We start from the raw sequence: 24,952 nt of genomic DNA, 5'->3' as shown, positions 1-24,952 counted from the left end.
TGGTTTGTACGGTTCCATGTGGTTTGTACGGGTTCCAAGTGGTTTGTACGGTTCCGTGTTGTTATTAAAAATAAATAAAATAATAATTAAAAATATTATCGCAGATAATTTATTTCACAAACTGTGTAATAGTGTGACAACAGTTCTCACCGTAACAATGATAACGTGGCAATTGCAAGTATACTAGTATGACATATATTCACAGCATTCCAATAACGACAAAAAATTGCTGATACTGTATCACAGTACTTTAATTTAAAAGTACACCACCCAAATTATCAATGAACCAATGACAAATGACCCAACACAGTCGAATTTTCATCATAAATAAAATAAAACACGCACAAGCACAAATGATACCCCGAATGTAATCCTAAAACAAAACACATAAAAAATAACAAACAACAAGCAAACAAACAAAACAACCGTAGCTACTATCCTGTGCGGATAGGCCTACCCTTCCTAACTTCGTTGTTAAAGAAAACACGGATCATACGACAATGAAGAACATGCAAATCATTTAGACCCTTCTACTTCCTGGGACATTTATTATTCGTCTTACCGGTTCTACCCAAAATAGGATTTTCTCATTCGCAGGTCCGACACCTTTGAGGACACAGGGACATGTTCAGGAATTGTATGCCATTAAAGGAAGAGGGTGATAGGAAAGCTGAATGAATGTGTCAGGCTGCTTTGGCGGGATTTGAACAGCTGGATTGTCCAGCAGCTTATCCACTAGACCAGCGGGACTCTTTGAGAAATGTAACCACCGATGCGCATTTAAAAATTATGAATCAAGATTATAAGAACATTTATAATATATTTCAGAATACTAGGATGGTTGAAGATTACAATTCCTCGTTCCAGTTTAAAATAAATCAAAGAATGAATTGCACACAAAAAAGCAAATCGATGGAATCTAATTTATATATGAAACGAAACAATTAACATTTTGTACAATATGATTTAAATCAGCCCCTTATCCTTAAGTGCATAACCACTTGATGCACTTAAGGTGATCTTAGCGGTAAGATCGCTTCGTGGAACGGGCACCTGTTCTATAACTGGTAGACCAGTAGAGCTGATTTCACCTGGCGTGTACAGAACTCTGGCGAAGTTAGAGGTTGTGCCCATGACTTGAACAGTTCTCTGATGGAAACATGCCAAGAATTACCCACACCCACCTACACCCACACCCACATCTAAGTTCAATCAGATTGCTTTTGTGGAAACAAACTGATGCAGTAATTCATTTGTTGGCACAATGTCAGTGTGTTGAAACGGTGTTTTTTAGTTTGCCCTCTACCTCAATTAATCACTGTGTCCGTCCTTGAGACCACCTAAGATTAAGTTCTCATAATGAAGTTGCGGCTTGCTAGTTTTAAATCTATTATTTTAATATAAAATAGTGATGTGTTTCCATTCATTTGCCCATCCACCCATCAATCAATCCGTGACCTGCGTATTTATCACAAACGACAATGGTGAGACAGAACTACGTTAAGGCACATATCAACTCAACTGTTACGAAACAACTGTGTGAAACAAATCAACGTAATCTTATAAAGCAAGAAAAACAAAATATATAGCATTAGTGTCTTGGCCAACATATAGTCCAGGAGCCAGTTCTGAAAAGGCCCCCCAGAAAATGGCTGAGCAGAACACCCACTACACAGTTGGTTTGTCACTTCGTGCTACTTGGAGGATGCCTCTGGAACACTCCCAGCCCTGATGTAGAGTTGGATTGTGGCAGCAACAATAGGTGACAACCTATGTTTTAACAGGGTGGGTGGCTTGGGTTGGGGTGGCTTAGGTGCAAATCTCAACAATAGGTTACAGTCATTCCATTTTGGCGGAGATCATCTTGCCGAAAATGACGCCGGCGATCAGGATAACGATGCAGGTCACGATAGACGCTATGGCCCACCTCTTCGCAGTCTGGCCCAGCCGTCTGGCGTCTTCAACACGGCCTTCGTTGGCGGCTCTGCGAGACTGAAACAATATGAAAATGATGACTTAATTGTTTATCAAAGTGCCAAATGACAACACCAGGCGCCCCGTGCTTATAAACCTTAAAGTTTAGACTTTATTAAAGTCCAGACTTTAACGTCATGGCAACGCCATTCAAATAGCATTACGTTAAAGTCTGGACTTTATTAAAGTCTAGACTTTAAGTTTTATAAGCACGGGCCCAGGTGCTTATCAAACTTCAGAGTCTAGACTCGAGACTAATAGAGTCTGAGACACTAATGTCACGACAACGCCATACAAACTGTATACGTGTGACGTCATTAGCGACTGAGTCTGGACTCTAAACGTTTTACAACCACGGGCCTAGGGCTCGAAATAGCGTTCTGCGAAATGCAGTCCATTTTCGGACCTAGCAGGTGAAATAAACTTTCACCTGATAACATTACCAAAGCATTGCAGGTAACTTTTCAAGAGACCGAAGTATGTACGATCATCTCATCTTCTACTTAGTCGAGGCTGAGCTCGTGATTCTGTTATATTTTTATAATACTTAAAAGTACATCACAGAGGTGCTAATGTTCCACACACGATCCCAAACCCTTCCCTCATAGACCTGCAGGAGATGGCCCAAAAGCGCTATAAAAATTACAATCAGTGGCAACTATCGTACTACCAGCTAATTTTGGTGTTTTATGAAAGAATGGGTCCTGACTACCTCCTGGGTAACATTATCCAAAACACCCGCGCGCGCGCGTGTGTGTGTGTGTGTGTGTGCGTATGCGTGCGTGTGTGTGTGTGTGTGTGTGTGTGATCAAATTACGTCATCAATATGGCCCCTCTATTTTGATATTTTTGCATCTAGTTCCGATGGTCTTCATTCTATTTAGTTGTTTGACACTTTAAGCCTTTACTAAGGTTGGTAATGCTATAATACAGTTTAAGAACAACATTTATTAATTTTGGGGTATTAATAAATACTTAAACAGCAGCGAGCGCTTCCAATATGGCTGTCTCCAGGTCAATAATGCTGTACTTACGATGATGAAGTAACATACTAAATTTAAGCCGTAGTATCTTGTCAGATTGTAGCTACTACAATGCATTTGTTACTAACACAAATTCATTTTAAAACATTGCTTCATATTTTGGATCCTGATATTTAGTGTCTGATTGTATCCTCACAAGAAATATGTTGGTGTTATTTTCGTCTAAAGTGTACTTTTTAAAATATCTAGCTATGTATGTAAATAACTTTGTTTCAAACACACCCACATATGCAAACATATAATATTACCACACACACACACACACACACACACACACACACACACACACACACTGCCACCATCTCTAGTATGCTAGTTTCATCGTGACACTGTAAGAGGTCTTACTCTGATGTATGAAGACCTCATAGAGATCTTTATTACAAGTGGTTGGAAGTTCCACATCATCTTCAGGATGAATTAACAACTATTATTAAGTAGCTGTGTGATGTACAGAACACATTCCCCGTGTAATACAAAGAGTACTGGTGTCTGTAAAGTTGCAATATTTCCCATGAGTCTTGTCAGTTTCTTGAGTTGGTATCATTCTGTTCTTTAAGTACAGAGCACAAGGCAATCAATTTATTCATAATGAATACAATGTAGTCACGGCATAGATCAACCCTATTAAGAATTGCTTATATAATTCAAAATCCGTTACTGATTCCATAGACTAGTGAAGATGCGTGGAGTTTCGAACGAATGTTTTACTTCTCACAATGACAAATACATAGTTTAGTGCACTTCCATCGGGCTTATTTTGACATGTACATCTAGTGCCACATCCATTTACTCTCTTGTAACAACACTGCAGTCTTTGAGAGTCACAGGTGTGGTACTGCGAATAGGAACTCAGGACTGACTTTATCAAAAGATCATCCCACCTCCTCTGAAGTAGATTCAATTTATTTAGTCTGTCCACTCGTGAACCATATTCCAGCTTGATAGGACACATACATCATGAACAGCAATCAAAACATCCACAGAAGAAAGCAAAGAAAATATATTCAAGGAAGCAGGCATCTTGGCTAAAGTGAAATTCCTGGCGCTGCCTTTCAACTTCAGAGCATGTTACACCACTTTGCTTTCCTCTTGGAAAAAAGTAGACGGACAGGCTGGTGTGCATGGAACTGTTACCCTGGTGTGACCAGTGTCTTTACCAACATGGCGCTCAACCCTTACACCAAAGCAGACACGTCTCCAGCTACTGAAATATTTTACAGTTATTTTGTATGATAAGTTCAGCGACCTAAAAATTGTCAATGAAGCAAGGGGAAGATAATAGAAACCATTTCATTTACACCAGGGTGCCCGATCGCAGCACTCAAAACAGGCTGCCCAACAAGCTGAAATATGGCTCACAGAGTTAACAAAATGCACCCACTCTAGAGAGGTGTGGATGGACTTCTAGTAAATATAGGCTTTCTACGTGTAGCCTCCATGGTCTGCATTAAGTTAAGTGTGTGTCGTCCCATTACGTCTACGTCTCGATTGCAATTAGTCTAAAATACCAGACTATAGCAATACCTGCGTCATAATGGACACTTCGGCGGGTACAATCTTTACTAAGGAAGTTTGGGATGGATTTGTTTAAAATTACATGACTAAGCTTCTATTTGTTTGGGTCTGTTAGTAATAATAGTATAACAGGTGAAGTGTTTAATTGTATTAACTAATATACTAAATGAGATGTATAATTTATGTTGCATTTGTTTAAAAATGTCTTGTGACGGATTAATAATAATGTTAGGCAAGCTGTATTCCGGTACTATATTAACTCATATTAATATCAAACTCGGGTAACATTGACACTAATCACACAATGGCATTTAAACTTTCAAACTATTCCTCAAGTATTATTAATTAAAATGTCCATTAAAATGTGACATTTTCTAATAGTTTAATAAAATGTAATTGCTATATTATATTTCTTGTTATTCTGTTAACGAAATATGGACTGGTCCAACTGGATATAACAGTTAACATGATTAGCAAACGTGTTCATTTCTACAATGTATTTTGTTTGGCCAAATGGCATTTTAACCAAATGGATGTGAACCGTTAATTGTAGTTTCAAATCTGAAGATACGGCAATGGGTGTGCTGCACCGGAATGTACTGAAATTTATTTGCTACTGTGAGAATTAAAGTTTCAATAAAAATTACATGTGTGTGCAGTGACGTACGAAATCAGCAAAACATCTTTAATAATATACCATTCAACATATTAAAATTCTTAATTGTGTTAATCTGTGCAGTGACTACAGTATATTCTCTATTTGCAAGTACGTTCTCATGAATTATTTGACTGCACATCGAAAAGGGTAGCCGATGTAGAGCCGGCAGCAGGTTTCCTCTCTAATTATCTCTGTGGTTCTTAACCATATCATGTCCGACGCCATGTTTTGCGCATCGTTAAATAAAACCTATCTTTCTTTGTACGTTTTCTTCTTAAAGACTATCTAAAGCACAACGATAATAAAGCGAGAAGCTGGTGATGCACAATATACGTTGGTTTCCCTCAATAATATTTCTCTGTATTTCGTTCCTTCTACAAAACTCTAGCTAGTAATATTTGTACTTATATAATAGCATTCCTTGCCCATAAAATGGTAGGTTAAACCAAAATATTACGATCCTAGGTGGCATGGGTGTTGACATATTGGCACTACTAGGTTTTTATATGGCGACCATCTTAAAAATCCTATTTAGCCACCATAATGTAATTTGGGCAAGTGGTTCATATTAAAAGTTGAAAATAAAGGGAATGGGTAACTTGTGGACGAAATTTTATACTTTTATCTGGAACTTCCATATCATTTTACTGGGCTGCTTGAAAATATACTAAATACAGTCGCCATTTTGATGACGTCATTTGAGCATGTTTTTTCCCCCACAGGAACTGTGGGTAATTTTTACCTGTGAGTTAGTCGGGACATATACTATCAAGAAATGCCAAAATTGACTGGTAGTACGGTAGTTGCCACTTGACTATCAAAATGAGCACCAATCTGCATGTCTATCACCCGAGCCGTGCTGTCTTATTTTCAGCAGGCCATATATATTGTGTTCCTAGCTGGCCATATTTCTTTCGGCCTGTTATGTTAAAAGATAACAGTTCAGGCAATATTTTACTTCCTGTCTGGAGGCCTGACAAGACATACGATTAAACAATACAGACGTAACATATATTAGCGCCTGGCCTAAATAGGCTTATTAGACACCTGATACATTTTGTTAGATGAATCTAAAAATAACTTTACATGATATAAAACTATTAAGAAAGTTTGTTTTCATTAACGACACCATTAGAGCACATTGATTTATCAATCATCGGATATTGGATGTCAGACATTTGGTAATTTTGACATAGTCTTAGAGAGGAAACTCGCTACATTTTTCCATTAATAGCAAGGGATCTTTTATATGCACCATTCAACAGACATGATAGCACATACCACGGTCTTTGATATACCGGTACCAGTCGTGGTTCACCGGTTGGAACGAGAAATAGCCCAATGGTCCGTCCGACGGGGATCGATCCCAAACCGACCGCGTATCAAGTGAGCGCTTTATCACTGGGCTATGTCCAACCCGAGATTATTATTAAAACAAATAGTCAGCAACTGAAGGTGCACAATAATTATACAGTGAAAAAACGGGGCCAGCTCTATGTTCCCACAGGGTTAGGGTTTGGGTTCGGGTTCCTCGGCTCTATGTTCCCTCGGGGTTAGGGTTTGGGTTCGGGTTCCTCGGCTCTATGTTCCCTCGGGGTTAGGGTTTGGGTTCGGGTTCCTCGGCTCTATGTTCCCTCGGGGTTAGGGTTTGGGTTCGGGTTCCTCGGCTCTATGTTCCCTCGGGGTTAGGGTTAGGGTTCGGGTTCCTCGGCTCTATGTTCCCTCGGGGTTAGGGTTAGGGTTAGGGTTCGGGTTCCTCGGCTCTATGTTCCCTCGGGGTTAGGGTTTGGGTTCGGGTTCCTCGGCTCTATGTTCCCTCGGGGTTAGGGTTAGGGTTTGGGTTCGGGTTCCTCGGCTCTATGTTCCCTCGGGGTTAGGGTTTGGGTTCGGGTTCCTCGGCTCTATGTTCCCTCGGGGTTAGGGTTTGGGTTAGCTGAGGAAACACAGAGCTGAGAGAACATAGTCATGCTCCCATAAAAATGACGTACTTTGCACGAATAGATGACAGCAACTATTGATAAGGGGCAGAAACAACAACACAGGGATACCATGGTCAGGATGCCATAATCGGGGGCCCGGGTAACCGGACGCATTTCTTCAGGATAATTCATCTGAAACAAACAGACTTAGTAAATTAAATAATTAACTTTTTTTAAAAACCTCCTACGGTATTTACGAAAGTAAGATTAATTAGCCTTTTACTACATTCATCGCAGGCTACTCTTTTACTCCGATTTAACAAACAAAACAAAAAATTAACGCGATTTCACAACGTTTTATGCCCATCATATATGGACTCAGTCTATGTAAGTTATTTTGACAAGAGCACGCTTGCGCTGTCTATTACCAAACCGAACAAGCATAAAATTGTAATACAAACGGAAAATGCAATAATATTGGTAAAATTACGTCATAATGATAGGGCAAAGGTGGATATTGACGAATGTCACGTAATGTTACGAAGGTCTTAGCACTACAAATGGGCGGAGGGAGAGGGTATAATCATGTGAAATGTATCGTTATGCTAAGGTATGACGAAGTTGGCCAACTTGACGTTTGCGTTGTAATTTCCGCAACTTCCGACTACGACGGGTGCGCTCATGGGTTATAGCAAGAAAATCGAGTTGTAATAGTGTTCAGTCTAGAAACTGGACAGTCATAGAAGTCGTCACTGCAGAAAGTTGTCCAACTTTCTGCTGGCAGTTGGTAGTCTGATACTAGCATTACGTAATTGTGGAACGGGCTTTCGTAGGCAACATTCATATTGAAATAATCACAGGCAACAATCCGTACTGGAATTATTGTAGACAAAACTCCATACTGAAAGTATTTTAGGTATAAACTCATATAGTCCTGCAGCAGAGGCTGAAAAAGAGCCTTAGTTTTTGAGTAAGCGGGGCCGGAAGTATAACATTTGTCACTGTGGCTGAAATTAATCTCTAGGGTGTGGAGATCATGAAAATATAACATGACATTTTCTAAAGGTCTCAATACACAGATGTCATCTGCCATTGAAACCCATGTTGAATTGCCCAACTTCAAATGAAGATTGCCAATAGAACGGGTTCTCATTGGCACTAACAACATACACCATTGTGAACATACATTATAAAAGGTCAATGCACAATATTACAAACTAACATGGACAAAATACAGCCAGAAGACTTGCCATTAAACATACACATTGATTTAATTGTTCATCATTTCCTAGAAGTGAATATGTTAACCATAAGATGTGTCACAATTAGGAACTATAGTGGTTAATGAACTCTCACCCGGAAGTGAACTGTGTAGTGAGACCAAAGTTGGTGCGAACAAGATGGCGGTCGTTTTTCAAAATGGCCGCAAGTCATCATAAAAATTGTTTGTCTTCAGAACAAAATCAAAATAGATGTTTATGGGCTGAGTGAGTTTACAGTGTTGCATACGCTTTAGCTGGTCATACATAGCAAGTGCTGGTTTATACAGGTATGACTGGAATATGTTCTTTCATTGCATGTGAGGAGATATACAAGTATTTTCTTACTCTAACTATACTCGTATTACGATAATACAGAAGCAATACGAGATCATCACTGCTTGTTACAATGTGTTGTGTTCACTTTCCTCAAGTATATTTTACAGGTAGCACAGTTCTGATGCCAGCCTAATTCGTGTTGGAATACTCGTATATTGACTTCACAACTGCCAAATTTTGTAATATTTGCTTGTTTTGTCCTGTTGAACACTGAGACACAGCATCTTCGTTCACTGACAAATCATGCACATAAATGAAATGTATAATGATTTCACTTTCTGAAACAAACATAGTGTTCAGTTCATTTTTAAAATGGCTTACTAGAATACTGACAAACAATATACATCACAAAAACGTTTTATGGTTTTGTAGGGATAGCATCTCGTCAGTCACATGTTTGTGTCCCATCAGTTACACTAGAAAATTAAGCAGTATTAAAAGTGAAAGAGATATTTCTCTCAAAACTGATCTTACTGCAGAATTGCAATATGTAGCTAGTAAAATGGTTGTATACAAAAATCTCTCTTTGAAGCTGAAATAGTAAATTCTGTGAAAAGACGTGGTCCGTCAGCCATTTTAACTCTTTGACAACCAATTATCTGACTGTATAATTAAAAAAAATAATTGATGAACTTATTGACTTCATAAACACCAGTTTTGACACCAAGATCACCTTTCGAAGTGTTGTAGTTCTAAAGATATACGAATTTATTGATGGACTGGCGGCCAATTTGAAAAATCTTGTTCGCACCAACTTTAGAAAATGTCATCTTATATTTTGATGAACTCTGTACTCCAGAGATTAATTTCCACCATGGTAACAAATGTTATACTTCCGGCCCCGGTACACTTCACTTTATGGGGCTTCTGCTGCAGGACTAATACTGAAATTATTATAGGCAAAACTCTATACTGAAATTATTGTAGACATAATCCAAACTGAAAGTATTATATGCACAAATCCATACTGAAATTATTGTAGGCAAAAAATCCGTGCTGAAATATTAATGTAGGTAAAATTAATTTTTACATTATTGTAGGCAAAAACTCATATTCATATTAGTGTAGGCAAAAATGCATATTTAGATTATTGTAGGAAAACTTCTGTATTAAAATTATTGTAGGCAAAATTCCATATTAAAATTAATATAACAAAATATCCATACTGAAAATTTAATGTAGGTAAAATCCATATTGTAATTATTGTAGGCAAAAACTCATATTCAACTTATTGGAGGCAAAAACTCACATTAAAATTATTATAGACAACAATCCATGCTTAAATTATTATAGGCAAACATCCATGCAGAGGTACTACAAATATTGATTTATAAATCCTAAACAAACACATATATAAGCATACTTATTCTTTTAATACTTGAAAAAAATAAGTCTCTAAAGCAAAAAAAAAACAAAAACAAACAAAAAACAAAAACAAAAACCCTCAAAATGTAATGGCTACTAACTCAGGATAGTTTATCAACTTACAATTGGTGATTATACATAGAACATCCGTGGCGTCCTATTTGTCGTAGTCTATGACCTTGTTGCTGTGGTAATTTGCTGTAGAGAGATAATGACTAAAATCAAATTCCATTTATAAATCACAATGTACTTCAGGCCCGTAGCAAGGGGGTGGTGGGGTGGCCAGTGGGGCCCGGACCCCCCAATAATTTTGGCTTTTTTTATAACCTTTACATCTCGGCTGAATGTAAAAGTTGTATCGAGACTAACAGGTCGAGATTAACAACATAGGTACAATCTGATTTTTGAACTCATGAAACTTAAGAAACAAAATTCTGTTCACAAAGCAACTACCAAACATATATACTCTAAATACACTAACTTTAATTGTATATATTTCCCTAATAAAGCAGTGTATAGTTCTGAGGTATGTGTGTAAATACCATTCATAAATGTTGATATAGTTTTCAGTGCATTAGTGTGTGTGTGTGTGTGTGTGTGTGTGTGTGTGTGTGTGTGTGTGTGTGTGTGTGTGTGTGTGTATGCTGCTACATGACTGATGTATATATATATATGTAAGTGTACCCTACAGAGATGTTGAAATACTGAATATTCTGCACAAGACTATGAGCCGGCAGAGATGTTGATACACTCCGTATTCTATACACGACTGTGAGCCTACAGAGATGTTGAAATACTGAATATTCTGCACAAGACTATGAGCCGGCAGAGGTGTTGATACACTCAGTATTCTATACACGACTGTGAGCCTACAGAGATGTTGAAATACTGAATATTCTGCACAAGACTATGAGCCGGCAGAGGTGTTGATACACTCAGTATTCTATACACGACTGTGAGCCTACAGAGATGTTGAAATACTGAATATTCTGCACAAGACTATGAGCCGGCAGAGATGTTGATATACTCAGTATTCTATACACGACTGTGAGCCTACAGAGATGTTGAAATACTGAATATTCTGCACGAGACTATGAGCCGGCAGAGATGTTGATATACTCAGTATTCTATACACGACTGTGAGCCTACAGAGATGTTGAAATATTGAATATTCTGCACGAGACTATGAGAGATGTTGATATACTTCGTATTCTATACACGACTGTGAGCCTACAGAGATGTTGAAATACTGAATATTCTGCACGAGACTATGAGAGATGTTGATATACTCCGTATTCTATACACGACTGTGAGCCTACAGAGATGTTGAAATACTGAATATTCTGCACGAGACTATGAGAGATGTTGATATACTCCGTATTCTATACACGACTGTGAGCCTACAGAGATGTTGAAATACTGAATATTCTGCACGAGACTATGAGAGATGTTGATATACTCCGTATTCTATACACGACTGTGAGCCTACAGAGATGTTGAAATACTGAATATTCTGCACGAGACTATGAGAGATGTTGATATACTCCGTATTCTATACACGACTGTGAGCATAGAAGTGTAAAGAGCAGCGTGTGTGCGTGTATGTATCAAGCTATGTTGTAAAATATTTACTAGTATAGATACACACGGGTGTATACTACCTACGTAGTGCACGAGTTTGTACTAAATGTATTGCGAGAGGATACTTCATACTAGAAATGCGGACTGAGTGTGTACCTTCAGTGCGTATCAAAATAAATACTTGTTTTCGTTTTTGACCCATTGTTGTAAAGTAAATGTAGCTGCGAATCAATTGGCTCATTGGTTGTAATCAGTGTCACATTCTATGGCTGCAGTAGCGTTAATGATTTCTGATTGGCTAGGGCAGATTCATGTTGTTACTTGGTGAAGTCAAGTTGTTTTTCTTTGGAACCGGCCTCGGTGGCGTAGTGGTTAAGCCATCGGTCTACAGGCTGGTAGGTACTGGGTTCGGATCCCAGTCGAGGCATGGGATTTTTAATCCAGATACCGACTCCAAACCCTGAGTGAGTGCTCCGCAAGGCTCAATGGGTAGGTGTAAACCACTTGGACCGTCCAGTGATCCATAACTGGTTCAACAAAGGCCATGGTTTGTGCTATCCTGCCTGCGGGAAGCGCAAATAAAAGATCCCTTGCTGCTAATCGGAAAGAGTAGCCCATGTAGTGGCGACAGCGAGTTTCCTCTCAAAAATCTGTGTGGTCTTTAACCATATGTCTGACGCCATATAACCGTAAATAAAATGTGTCGAGTGCGTCGTTAAATAAAACATTTCTTTCTTTTTTCTTTTTTTTTCATTGGTTAAAGAATGGAAGGTCTGCACTCAGTAGGTAATCCATGGAAGAATACGAATTTCTACAAATATAATATATATCAATACAATTTTTACCATAAAACGTGTACAAATTTTTTATATTTATAGTTTGTAAATATGTTGTGTATATGAAATGGAAAGTGTGTGCGTGTGCGCGTGTTTATGTGTGTGTTATAACCCAAATATGAATTTCATGTTATGTATACCTTCAGTATCTGTCTCATTATTACTATTCAATAATTGTACTAAATATAAAATACACCCGTTAAAGCCAGTATACATTTCGGAAATGTTCCTTTCCATAGGATGTGCATTTTTGTTACTTTCGTTTTATTCTGTACGTTTCTCTCATCCCTTTGTTGTTTATCTTCTTTTCTACAGACATGTAGAAGGCAGCATCCGTTATTTGATATTAACATTGAATGGCTCAATCGAATATGTAATAGTCTACATATATCCAAATGGATAACAATATTCAGATGTAAAGAGTGTCGATTGGGCTTTTCAATTTTTAACTAAGACGAGGTATCACGGTCGATTAATCTTTAACTTTTACGGTGAATTTGGAGAGTACAATTACCTAATATTCTCAGTATTATTTGCTTCATTTTTAATTACTAGCCTGTATACCTTTCAAATGTTGACACCAAAAGGAAATACTGTTATATTCTTCTTGTTGATTTTGCTTAGTAACATCGAAAAAAATCCGGGTCCTAATAAAAATGAAATTAACATTTTTGAAAACTTATCTATTTTACACTTAAATATTCGTAGCATATGTAATAAATTAATTATCCCCGAACTTTCAGATATATTTGACGATTATCACATCCTTTGTTTTACCGAAACACATCTAGATGACATTGTACCTAATGATGAAATAATGATTGAAAATTATGACGCACTTTACAGACGAGATAGGACAAATCACAGTTAGCTCACAAAAGACGGTATGATTTAGAATCGCCATTGGATGAAATTATCTGGTTAGAAATCATCTTGAAGCATAAATCGTTATTTATCTCTGTAGTATACCGCCCAAACACAATTCCTGTATCGTTTTGGGACAGATTTGAACACTCGATCGATCAAGCACTCAACCTGTGTGACAAAATAGTCATTACTGGTGACCTAAATAAAGATTTACTCTCTGTACAACAACACGCTCTGCACGAACTCATGCGTAAAAATCTGTCAAATGTAATAAACACGAATTAAGGCCTATAGTGCTACATTAATAGATCCTATTCTTATTTCAAAAACATGTGAAACTAAAGAAAGTGGGGTGGTTCAATTTAAAGAGAATATTAGCGACCATAAAGCTACGTACATTATATTAAATGATATTTAATGCAATAACAAAGCATTCGAAAAGAAAATTTGTTTGTACGATAAAGGTGATTTTGTAAAACTCAATAATTTAATACTGAAAGAACCATGGCAAGAACTAATAAATTCCGCACAAAACGTTGATATCGTTTGCAAACATTTTGAATCTATAATTAAACAGCATGTTGACAACTGTATACCTAATCAGACAGTTACTATTCGACCGAATGATAAACCATGTTTTAACAGTAATCTCAGAAAAGCACTACGAATCGGAGATAGATTACGGAAAAAGGCATTGCAGTCGAAAAGACCCACCGATGAAAGGAAATATAAAAACCAAAGGAACAAAGTAGATAATATGAAAATAATAGCTAAAGAGGAATTTGCAAATACGTTAGACAGTAAACTGATATAATTGTGTTCAGAAAGTAAAAATACATATTGGCAATATTTAAAATATATTTTAAATAAACACAGTAGTGAGACGCTAATTCCCCCATTAAAAGACCCAACAACACATTTATCAGTTGCATCCAGTGATTTTGAAAAAGCGGAAACATTAAACAAATATTTTCGTTCTATTGCTTCAGTAGATGATACAAATAAAGAACTCCCTCCTTGGCAACCACGGTGTAAAGATAGATTTGAGTCATTAGTAATAAATGCAGAAGAAATATTGGATATCATAAATATACTAGCACCAAATAAGGCAATGGGTCCAGATGAGATCAGTCACAAACTACTTAAACGTATCATCCATTCAATCAAAGTTCCTCTTCAGTTTCTTTTTAACAAATCTTTACGTGCAAAGATTTCAGCCAATAGATTTACAACTAGTTTTAAATGGTAAAAATACGCTAAGTGAAGAAGACAATAAAGAAATATGTTTTCATGTACATAAGTATATAAATGAAACAAAACGTTTCCCTTAAGTAGTAAATAAAGTATGGATCTTTAAAATTAATACTATTTATTTATTTTATTGCTATTATTATTATTTGTGTAGCCATTATGTAATCATTGCGATGCCTTGTTTGTGTTTTGTGTTTTCTTTTATCAAACATGCCGTCTAATTATCGAACACATAGAACACTTTATTGCGTCCCTTTTTTTCTGTTTCCTTTATTCTTTCTTTTCTCAATAATATTTATTTCTGTTCATATTTAAATTGCAAAAATATATTACTGTCGTAATATGTATGTATTTTGGAGAAGGCCTAGTAAGTTGTATAACTTGTGCCTAATCCATTTGTTCTTTAAAAAGCAATAAAATATGTTTCAATTCGGGTAAATAGCCTTTGAATCATGCCCCCGGATCCCCCAGATGTCCACCATGCTACGGGCCTAGTACTTGCAAAGTGATGACATTTTGGTTATACAAGTAGCATACTTTATCTATAACCGAAGTAAAACGAATTGCATAGAAAAGCGCTTAAAGTTAAATTAACTATAATATTGTACATTTGAAATCTTCTTGGGATTTCGACTTGTTATACCTACGTGAAGAAAACAGTTATGGAATAGGTGTAAAAGGTATAATTATCGAAAATTATTATTTTCATCTGCTCCACACTACTGTAGTACTTTTTTAAACTTATTTATTGTACACTATTACATTATGTTTCACATCACACGCTCGGAATCAGGGGTGACTTGAGGTGTGCATTGGCAGGCTGGCTATCTGTCTCTGTCGGTCTCTCTCCGTCTGTATCTGTCTCTCTCTTTGTCTCTCTGTCTCTCTCTCTCTCTCTCTCTCTCTCTCTCTCTCTCTATATATATATATATATATATATATATATATATATATATATATACACACACACACACACACACGCACGCACGCACGCGTATTTATAGAGTGTACTTAATTTTTGTCACTTGCGCTCGCTTTTAGTTTTACCTATAGTCCGTCTCATCCTCCTATAAATATGTTTTTGTTTTGTAAATAATTTCAGTTTGGTTAGACGTAAGAAAATCGGTAACAGTGTTTTGGAAATAACAAAATAATACTATTTTTGTGTACAATTTTGAAAACAATCGGCTGAGAAATAAATAACTTGTTAATAGTGTTCTTAGTTACTGAGCGGAAGTGTGGGATTTTCACCCTGCTCAAGACGTTGAAAAGATCCGTTTACAATTTTTTGTAAAATAATTTTTACTAGGGTTACGAAAAGGCCGCGTAAATTTAGAATTGGGTACATACAAAAAGATTGAAAGATCTCAATGAATATGCACACTTTGTAACAAACATAAAATAGAAGATGAGTATCAATTTATTCTCCAATGTCCTAGATTCAATAATATAAGAACCAAATTTATAAAACATTATTACTAAAGACAATCAAGCGTTTTTAAACATATTCAACGTCTAAATACTGGTAATATTAAAGAACTTAATAACCTCGGGAAATATTTAGTACGAGCAAATGATGTAAGAAATAAATTAATGGAATAAATTATATATGTATGTATGTATGCATTATGTATTCTATAAGGTAAACCACTCTCCACTAGTATCCTGTACAGTATTTATTTTATCTTTATGTTTGTAGAATGTTGATACGGTGTAAAAACTTAAAGCAATAAATAATTTGAATTTGAAGTAAATTCCATAGTATGAAACAAGGCGTTCCCTACGAAATATTATATAATGCAATACTATTATGTAATAGGCCTAAGGTGGACGGCAATCACTTTTAACATCCTTGTTTTGGCTTCTTTCACAAATTATATAGCATATCTCAGCGTAATTTTACTTAAAATCCAAATTTCGTAAATGGTACAATTATTTAATTACAAGATTTTCTTCAAACACATGCAGGTGCATTAATAATGTTCAAACAAAAACAGTTCAATAGCAATTTTGCATTGGAATTTTTCCAGCGTTATTAAACAATATGTATGTTTAATTGTAAGCCTTCTGGCTGTATTTTGCCCATGTTATTTTGTATTATTACCTTTTAGATACATTTCATGCGTTTTCATTGGTCAATAGCTAATCCATACCACAGGTACACCGTGTCATTTCCGGGTCAATACAGAATTTGGGCACCAATACAAAATTTGCCAGGGTGTACGAAAGTGTCACGTGACTTTCGCTTTGTAAGTTCGGCAGAATTGACCCCTCCGTACGGCGTGATTGACAACCGCTCTGGACCAATCATGTTTCGCGGTTCAAAAACCGCGGGCCCAAATTTGCTTGGACGCCATTAGGTTAGACAACATACTTTTTTTCGATGTGTAACGTTTTTGTATAGTTAGCATTAAAATTAGTTAAAATAATTGTCTCCTCCAACTGAATTATAATCATAGTAAACATATACTTCTGCTGACAAGTGTTAATAGCGATGACAACTATGCGGAGCCTACGATTGACGTAAAATCAGTGTTTTCCTGCGAAACCGTCACATGGTATTGAAAGTGAAGTTTTGCCGAATCCATCAAAATTCATCTGATCTATAAATTCTACGAAGGTAAGATTTTAAGAATCACTTTCCCTCCAATGTAATGGAATTTACTGACTCATTTAATCAGTCTTCGATGTATATATTGTCGTTAAGAATCCGTCGTTAAACAATACACAGTCAGACGAATGGCCAAAATAAAAGTTTTGGCAAGACTTCCGATCGTTCCAGCATTCAGTTAATTTAGGCGTAAGTTAGGTTTAGGGTTAGTGATAGTATTAACAAGCATGCTGGAACGTTTGAAAGTTAGCATTTTTTCTTTTGTCTTTTTGTTTGCATGTGTGTAGGCGTGAGTCTGTGTATGTTCTTTTGTGTGTGGGGTGTTGGGGGAGGGGAGTGAGGGAGTAACCCATATGGTTGTGAGCTTTAGGGGGATAAGGAAGTATTGTCTGGAAAGTTATAAATTAGGCAAATTTTATGTAGGGATCCTGAAATGTTTTGAAGCCAAAAAATAATAATAATAATAAAAAAATCTTGGAAATTAATAGATATATTTTTTAATGTTCAGATAAATGATAGTAAAAGAACTGCTGTTTATAAATGGTCATGTGCTTGAAATATGTTCTAACCCTAATTTCAAAACATTTCAAACCCATAACCACCTAGATGAGGCACTTACATCTGTTTTGTTTTTATTACCTACCCTAAATATAATTTTCTTTTGGAGACAGTAGTTTTGTTTTTCATCATTATTTTATACCCCAAATTTTAGCAAAGCATAGGGCATTTTTCTTCTTCCACATGCCATCTTATATGTAGCTTTGTGCAACTTTCTAATAGAAATCAAATAACATCATCAACGTTAAATACATTGTTCACTACTTTTCTTAATTTACTGCTATACTTTTTAATTTTATACTTTGTTTAGTAACATTGATTTTGTTTCCTGTTAAAAAAATGTTTTCCTAAAATTAAATTAAACTTTAAATTAATACAATGATATGTAATTAAGTTACAGACTAATGTACTTCTTCAAATGGATGTGAAATACTTAACATGTTTGTTTTTATATATTTCAGCAACTGGACCAATGGATGTGGAGTCATTGCTTAGATGTCGAAAATGAGATTCTGAAGACAAACTATTAAACAAATTACATTGCATCTTGATATTGAGAACAGAATGACAGAAATAATAGAACAGTTTCAACTGATATGTGAAAGAAAAACTGGGGCAGGGGGTGAAATTGCTGCTGAAAATGAAACACTTTCAACAATTTATTTTAATACAATATTTAAAAAAAAAAATTGTGTTTGACATATTGCTGCTAAGGAGTAATTCAGACTTCCAAGACTTGGGATTCAGTTTGACACCACCCATCAAATGGTAATCCTTAATTGCTCAGTTTCGAGGATAATGATTTGGAGATGGATGCCACAGAAAGATACATTTTTGAATAGATATATTTACCTGTACCAGATTGCATGGGGATTAATACGTAAAGACCCTCTCTTTGAGAAAAAAGAAAATGTTAGGAAGTATTCTCATAATAAATATTAAACAAATTGTGCGAACTGCAATCTGTGGTTTAGTTTTATGCTATATATATATATACAGTGTTTCTGCCAGAAATAATTTTTTGTGTATGGCGCTATGTTATTGAATGCAACCACGGCTATAGGGGGTCTCCTCCACAAATAAAATGGGTTACATTTAGGGTTAGGCGTAAGAAAATCATACAATAATGATAAGAGTCATTAATTTTGTCAAAATGTTAACTTAAAAAAAATAAAAATTTGGGTATGGCGCCATACCCATTTGACCCTCTGGCAGAAACCCCTCTCTCTCTCTCTCTCTCTCTCTCTCTCTCTCTCTCTCTCTCTCTAAAAATATAATTTTGCCTCTTTTTTTTTTTTTTTTTATATATATCTATAAATGTTTTTAATTAAATTTTTATTTTGTATTATTATTATTGTTCTGTAGGCATGGGTTGTCTTGTATTTATTACTATTTTTTATCTGCCTATGCCTCTAGAACAGATAAAGCTTTTTGAGTACATTTTGTGTGACAGTAGGATAATTAATGGGCGGGTTGTGTGAGATTGGGGGGGGGGGGGTTGCAGAAGCGTCAAGTTTGATTCACAACACATGAGTTTATAATTTATTTAAGCACTGTTGTACTGGCTTAATTGGTAAATATGTTACAGACTGTCCAGCTACTTTTTCGTACTTTTTGTCCTATTTTTCCTACTTTTTCTTCAGAATACTTAGTTTTTCGTACTTTTTGGTTTGAAAATGCCACGAATTGCTGTTAAAGTGTGCATATTCCTTGTAATATTATAAAAGTCATCAGTTACGGGAATTATTTTAATTTTTCTTGGCAGCTATATACATCTCCCAATTTGTGGCACCATATAATCTCAACATATTAAAATTACACCCTCAAAGCCAACATATTTTCCAATGATTAATATGATTATAATGTACAATGTGTATGTATGACTTCAGAATCTAATACATTATGGAAAACTTAAATTAATCATGTTAACTCTGTTTTACTGTGCATCAGCATTCCTATGCATGCAAATATGTATATTGATTAATATAGTGTACAGTAATTTGAAATAACTATAACGTGACCGTTACATAAGATACACATTATTTTTGATAGAACACAAAATACATGTACAAACTAAGCACTACATAAAACGGTGTTTCGAGCATGAATAATGTCGCTACGTACTGTTTCAGTGCTACTTTTGTTCTACGTTTTCCTACTTTTGTCCTACATTTTCTATATTTTCATTTCTAATTGTGTCCAACTTTTTCAAAAGGGTGTGCTGGACAGCCTGATTTTATAAAGAAGGGATGGGGCACCCAAACGTAAACAGCCCTAATATATCTTGTCTCCGTTCTTCAGTATACATAACTGGAGGGCCAAAGATGTGGTCCCCACCAACCCACCCTCTGGCTACGCCAGTTGTGAATTTTTTTTTTTTTTTTTTTTTTCGTGTATGGCTTTGGTTTCATAAATAGGGCAAGTGCCGTATATCGGTTGATTCAAGCAGTGCAGCTATGTAAGAATACACCCCCATAAATATCGCAATCCCACAATCTAAACCACTGCCTGCATAATTTTGGCACAGGCGACTGTATCCTGCTATAGTTTTGTAACCTTTCGTGCATAAAATTTTGGTACACTGATAGCATTCCCACACGCCTTGTATTTTAATGTTACTGCTCACGTCCCTCCCTTTTGTTTTTTTAAACAAAACATTTAACGCAACCCGACCAAAAATAAAGACGCCACGGTTTTAAACGGGTCGAGGCCGGGTCGTCGCCGCGCATTCTATTTTCTTGTTCCTCGGCATATCGGGATTCCATTAATATAAAAGTCGAACAACAACAACAACAACAACAAAAATTAAGATGAAAAAGAAGAAGAAAAAACAACAAAAAACAAGACATTTTAATTTATCAGTTCTGACAAGAAAAACGAGCATAGGATGTTTTAAATGTTCTTTTGGTTCGACGTTCACTTCCGGGTTCTTGTGCTTCGATAAAATTTACTGAAGTAAAAATGGTTTCGTCGATTTAAATCACGTTGTCATCGTAAATGTACCCTGTAGTGAAATACTTGAATGTCTCCTCTTGTCGGCTTTTTATTTAAACAACGATATTTGTAAATAAATTAAGGCAAAAACGTAATCGGCAGATCGGTTGATTTTGCTATCGACCTTGGCTTCAGATCACAGTTATCTTCCCATTTGGTTGTCCAAAATCCGGAAGTTTGACCGCGCAAGTAGTCTGCTGTTTGACTGTGATTATTTCATGGCAGACAGCTATGAAGTGGCAACTATTTGACTGAAGTGACAGGGGATAGCATGTAGTTTGTAAACCATTGGCAGCCATTATTGAATGTTTGTCTAACCTTGCATCACGTGTCACGGGGGGCGTGGTTAACTCGTCATACGGAGAGGTCAATTGTTAATCGTTTTGTTTTTTCACTCTCGCGCCTCAGCTCTTAAACTAGGAAATACGTATTGAATTCTGTTTGAAAGAGATTGCGATTTATGGTAAGTGGTTTTTTTATTACTTTATTATTTTTAAATACATACTTTCTTGAACATGTTATAACCAAAAAATATAGAAATTTTTTGCATACTCATGCTACTGCATTGTAAATTTAATGGCGGGAACTATCACTGTGTAGGCGATCGAACTATAACAAAACTATTTCTTTGAAAAACGCATGACATGCATTCTTTGGAATGTTATACGGGTAAGTATAGTTTGATAAATATCTATGTGCCCGAGTGTAATCAGTTGTTTGGTAGTTTTCCGTGTAATAATTTTTATTTATAAATTGACAAGACCCGTGTCATTAAGGTGATAAGAGTTGCCCCCCTTTGTTTACAAATCGTCTGCGTTTGACAGCTCGCTACAATGGCTAATAATAATAAAAAAAATGTTCTGCTAATTATTAACATTTTCTGCATTAATAACAGAAGTTGAACATTTCATACATATTAAATCAACTTGGATAATTCACTTAAATTAATAATTAAAGTTAAAAATGTTTGTTGTTAAATCTAGATTAGTGATTTGTTATTACCCTGATAAAAGTAGAAATATTTTCAGTTACTGTTATAGCATTTTAATTTCTATAGTATTATCTGGTAAATGGCATATCTTAGTGTATAAATAGTTTTTAAAAAATGTTAGTATTTTTCTAAAATTCATATAAAGCTGCATTCCTTTAAAAAATTATATTTTTGCGTTTTATTTGAAATTTTATCTTATAAAAATATTTTAAACCTTAAAAATCTTTGTGTGATTTGTTCAAAATGTTTGAAAAAGATCTAAAAGGTAATAAATTCGTTACGCGGTTTTTGCCAGGGCGTACGGGATTGTACGCCCCTTCAAATTCTGTATTTCCTGAGGCGAAGCATTTCAAGGGGCGTACAATCCCGTACGCCCTGGCAAAAACTTCGGCTTCGCCTCAGGAAATACAGAATTTGAAGGGGCGTACAATCCCGTACGCCCTGGCAAAAACCGCGTAACTAATAATATTGTGTATTGACCTTTTTGGACGTGGGTGTATAGCACAAGAGACGGCTAACGAATTACAACTAGATGCGGTCATATAGTAAAAAAACCCTGAGATGGACATAAATGCTTATATAATGTATGTTCGCAGTGGTGTATATTGTTAGTGCGAACGAGAACCCGTTGTATTGGCAATCTTCGTTTGAAGTTGAGCAATTTAACATGGGTTTCAATGGCAGATGACATCTGTGTAGTGAGACCTTGACCCCTGTTAAAATTCTATAACCAGCAGACGACGTTATTTTTAGGTCGGTATGCTTTTATTTTTCCTAATTCCTGACGAAATATTAAGTTTAAATTTTAATAGATGAAAGAAATAAAAAGTACCTTTTTTCAAATATATTATATAAACAAATTACCATTGAATATGTTATATGTATTGTGTACGAAGCCAAAAAAGGGTGTGAAGAGTGACTGTCGTCGACCTTAATAATAACATCATGGGCGTACATGGGGGGGGGGGGGGTTCGATGGGTTCGACCGGACCCCCCCCCCCCCCCGAAATCGCGACCCCCCCCCCCCGAAATCGCTTTTTTTATAATTTAATATATCTGACCTTGATATCTGACATTATTATATTTACTCAACATAGAAATATATGCCCAGTATCTCTGCAATCTATTTTGGAAACCCCCTTTTCAAAACTCGACATAGAAATATATGCCCAATATCTCTGCATCTATTTTAGAACACCCCCCCCCCCCCCCTTTAAACATCCTGTGTACGCCCATGAACATACAGACCAAACGGAGACACACAATGTCTTTATAAAATACCTGAAATAGACTACAATTTCGGAATGGTTAAAGTAGGTTTACCTGTAGGACTACATATATGAAAACAGGCTAATCAATCAACTGGTGCAGAATCTCATGATGCTAATAATCCACTGAATAATAATGTAACGAAGTAAACTATGACGTCATTTTAAACTGTGACGTCAGTGTATCTTTGTAATTCATAGCAAGTTAGGGCGTGCAGGCGCGGGTCTACACCCCGGAAATTCCCCCTACCTCTTAAACGAAAGAAATTAATTACGTTGCGTCTTCTATTAGGCCTGCACAATTAAACTTTAAATTTTTTTTAGACAGAAAACTGTTAAAGATTCTCCTTTTGAACAGATACATAACCTGAGCCGGTTTAAGGATCAGCGGGGCCTGTAGCACAAATAACAGTGAGTCCACCTTCCCAGGATATATATTTTGCAACCCTCTCGGGGAGAGAGGAAAAATTACCTGTGAAAAATAAATGTACACATCACCATTGGGCCCCCTGAAGCGCGGGGTCCGTAGCACGTGTGTGACGGAACATGCTCTTAATTTTGTTTTCGCCTGTGGCGATATTAATTGTTTTAGAGGGCCGTGTGCAGTTCCAAATTGCACTTAAGCCCAGATGGGCAACTTGTTACGTGATACCCTTGCGCGACGGTCATCGAGCTTTTCTAATACACACCCAGCGCAGGTGTGGAGGCCATGTGGCTAGTAGTTACGTAATATCTCCGGTAGTGCTGTTTATGGCCAGGGGATTGCTCGCGGATGGCGATAGCCAGTCTGACGATCAGAGAAAAATATGCCGGCATGGTGGCTGTGGAAAATCCACATGATACGTGAGGTACCGCCTTGTACCCCCAGGCGATATTCGCTGTCTCTGAGAGTTTTGAATAAATAGCTAGGATTTTAGAGATATCGAGGAGAACGATAGGAAGGCTCCAGGGGATCGCTGTCCGTCCACTGAACGATCTATATTAGTTCAGACGGGACTTTGGTAAATATATATTTTCTGCTCTGTGTATAACCTTGATGTGATTGATGTGACTTTAAATATTTTAATACTGTATTATACCAATATTATTTAGACGGTGCTGCCGGTCATCTGACGCAGTAATCTGTAGGCTCACTGTCCTAAATAATTATATAAAGCTTAGCCAGTCATCCTAGAGGACCTAGGTAAACTGTAGGTTATTGTCTTTATTGTGATAGGTACCAGTATTAATTCTGTATTACAAGGTTATTGAATGAGTAGTTAGGGTTAATTAAAAATTAACCAGTTAGGAATAGTGTTGTAATTCCGTTATTAATTAAGTTCCCCTGGAAGCGTTTCTCCATTATCGCACGTGTGTGTGTTAGCGTTTCTCAATTATCACACGTGTAGGTGTTGTGTCATGGTGAAGTGATTAGCATATTGTGTCAACTAGACACCTAGAGATTAACTAATTAAGTGATCAGTTCTGGGTTGTTATTACTGTTGTTATTAATTAACTACTGCGGCAGTACATTTGTAGGTTAATACAGATTCCAAAGTGTATTGTGTTTTTGTTGTGTTTTCTAGTGAACTAAACGTGCTATACTATATATACTTTATATAAGATCGTATCTCTGATCATACCTAGAGACGAGCCACAGCGGGTATAACCGCCCGTTACAGAGAGATCTAATAGATATACAGTTATATTTGGACAATCGTGTGATAGGATCCCCGTAACAACGTGCTACATGTACTACTAACATAAATCGGCTCTGGGCATAAGCAGGATTTTAGGCTATATTGGAGGGTCTCCCATAGCTATATTTATAAGTGTTTTAGGTCCCACTTTTATATATATTAAAAAACCCACCCCAAAAAACTAAAACAAAACAAAACAACAAACAGCAAATAAACAAACAAACAAAATTCAAACTTTACTTGA

The 24,952-nt window shown here is 36.3% G+C and overlaps 1 long non-coding RNA gene across 1 annotated transcript; it reads right to left on the bottom strand.

Annotated features, from left to right (window-relative positions):
- Positions 1–95: 95 nt before the first annotated feature.
- Positions 96–23,221, bottom strand: LOC121375844. The gene is made up of 4 exons (XR_005958361.1): positions 23,085–23,221; positions 10,196–10,270; positions 7,179–7,301; positions 96–1,992 (listed from the first exon to the last, which is right to left on the bottom strand). It is a non-coding gene; the product is annotated as an uncharacterized LOC121375844 (long non-coding RNA).
- Positions 23,222–24,952: the final 1,731 nt, after the last annotated feature.

The sequence above is a fragment of the Gigantopelta aegis genome, chromosome 6, assembly GCF_016097555.1.
Source record: "Gigantopelta aegis isolate Gae_Host chromosome 6, Gae_host_genome, whole genome shotgun sequence".
Classification (NCBI taxonomy): Eukaryota; Metazoa; Mollusca; class Gastropoda; order Neomphalida; family Peltospiridae; genus Gigantopelta; species Gigantopelta aegis.
Note: the sequence above shows the minus strand (reverse complement) of the source record. Positions and strands in the feature narration are given on the sequence as shown.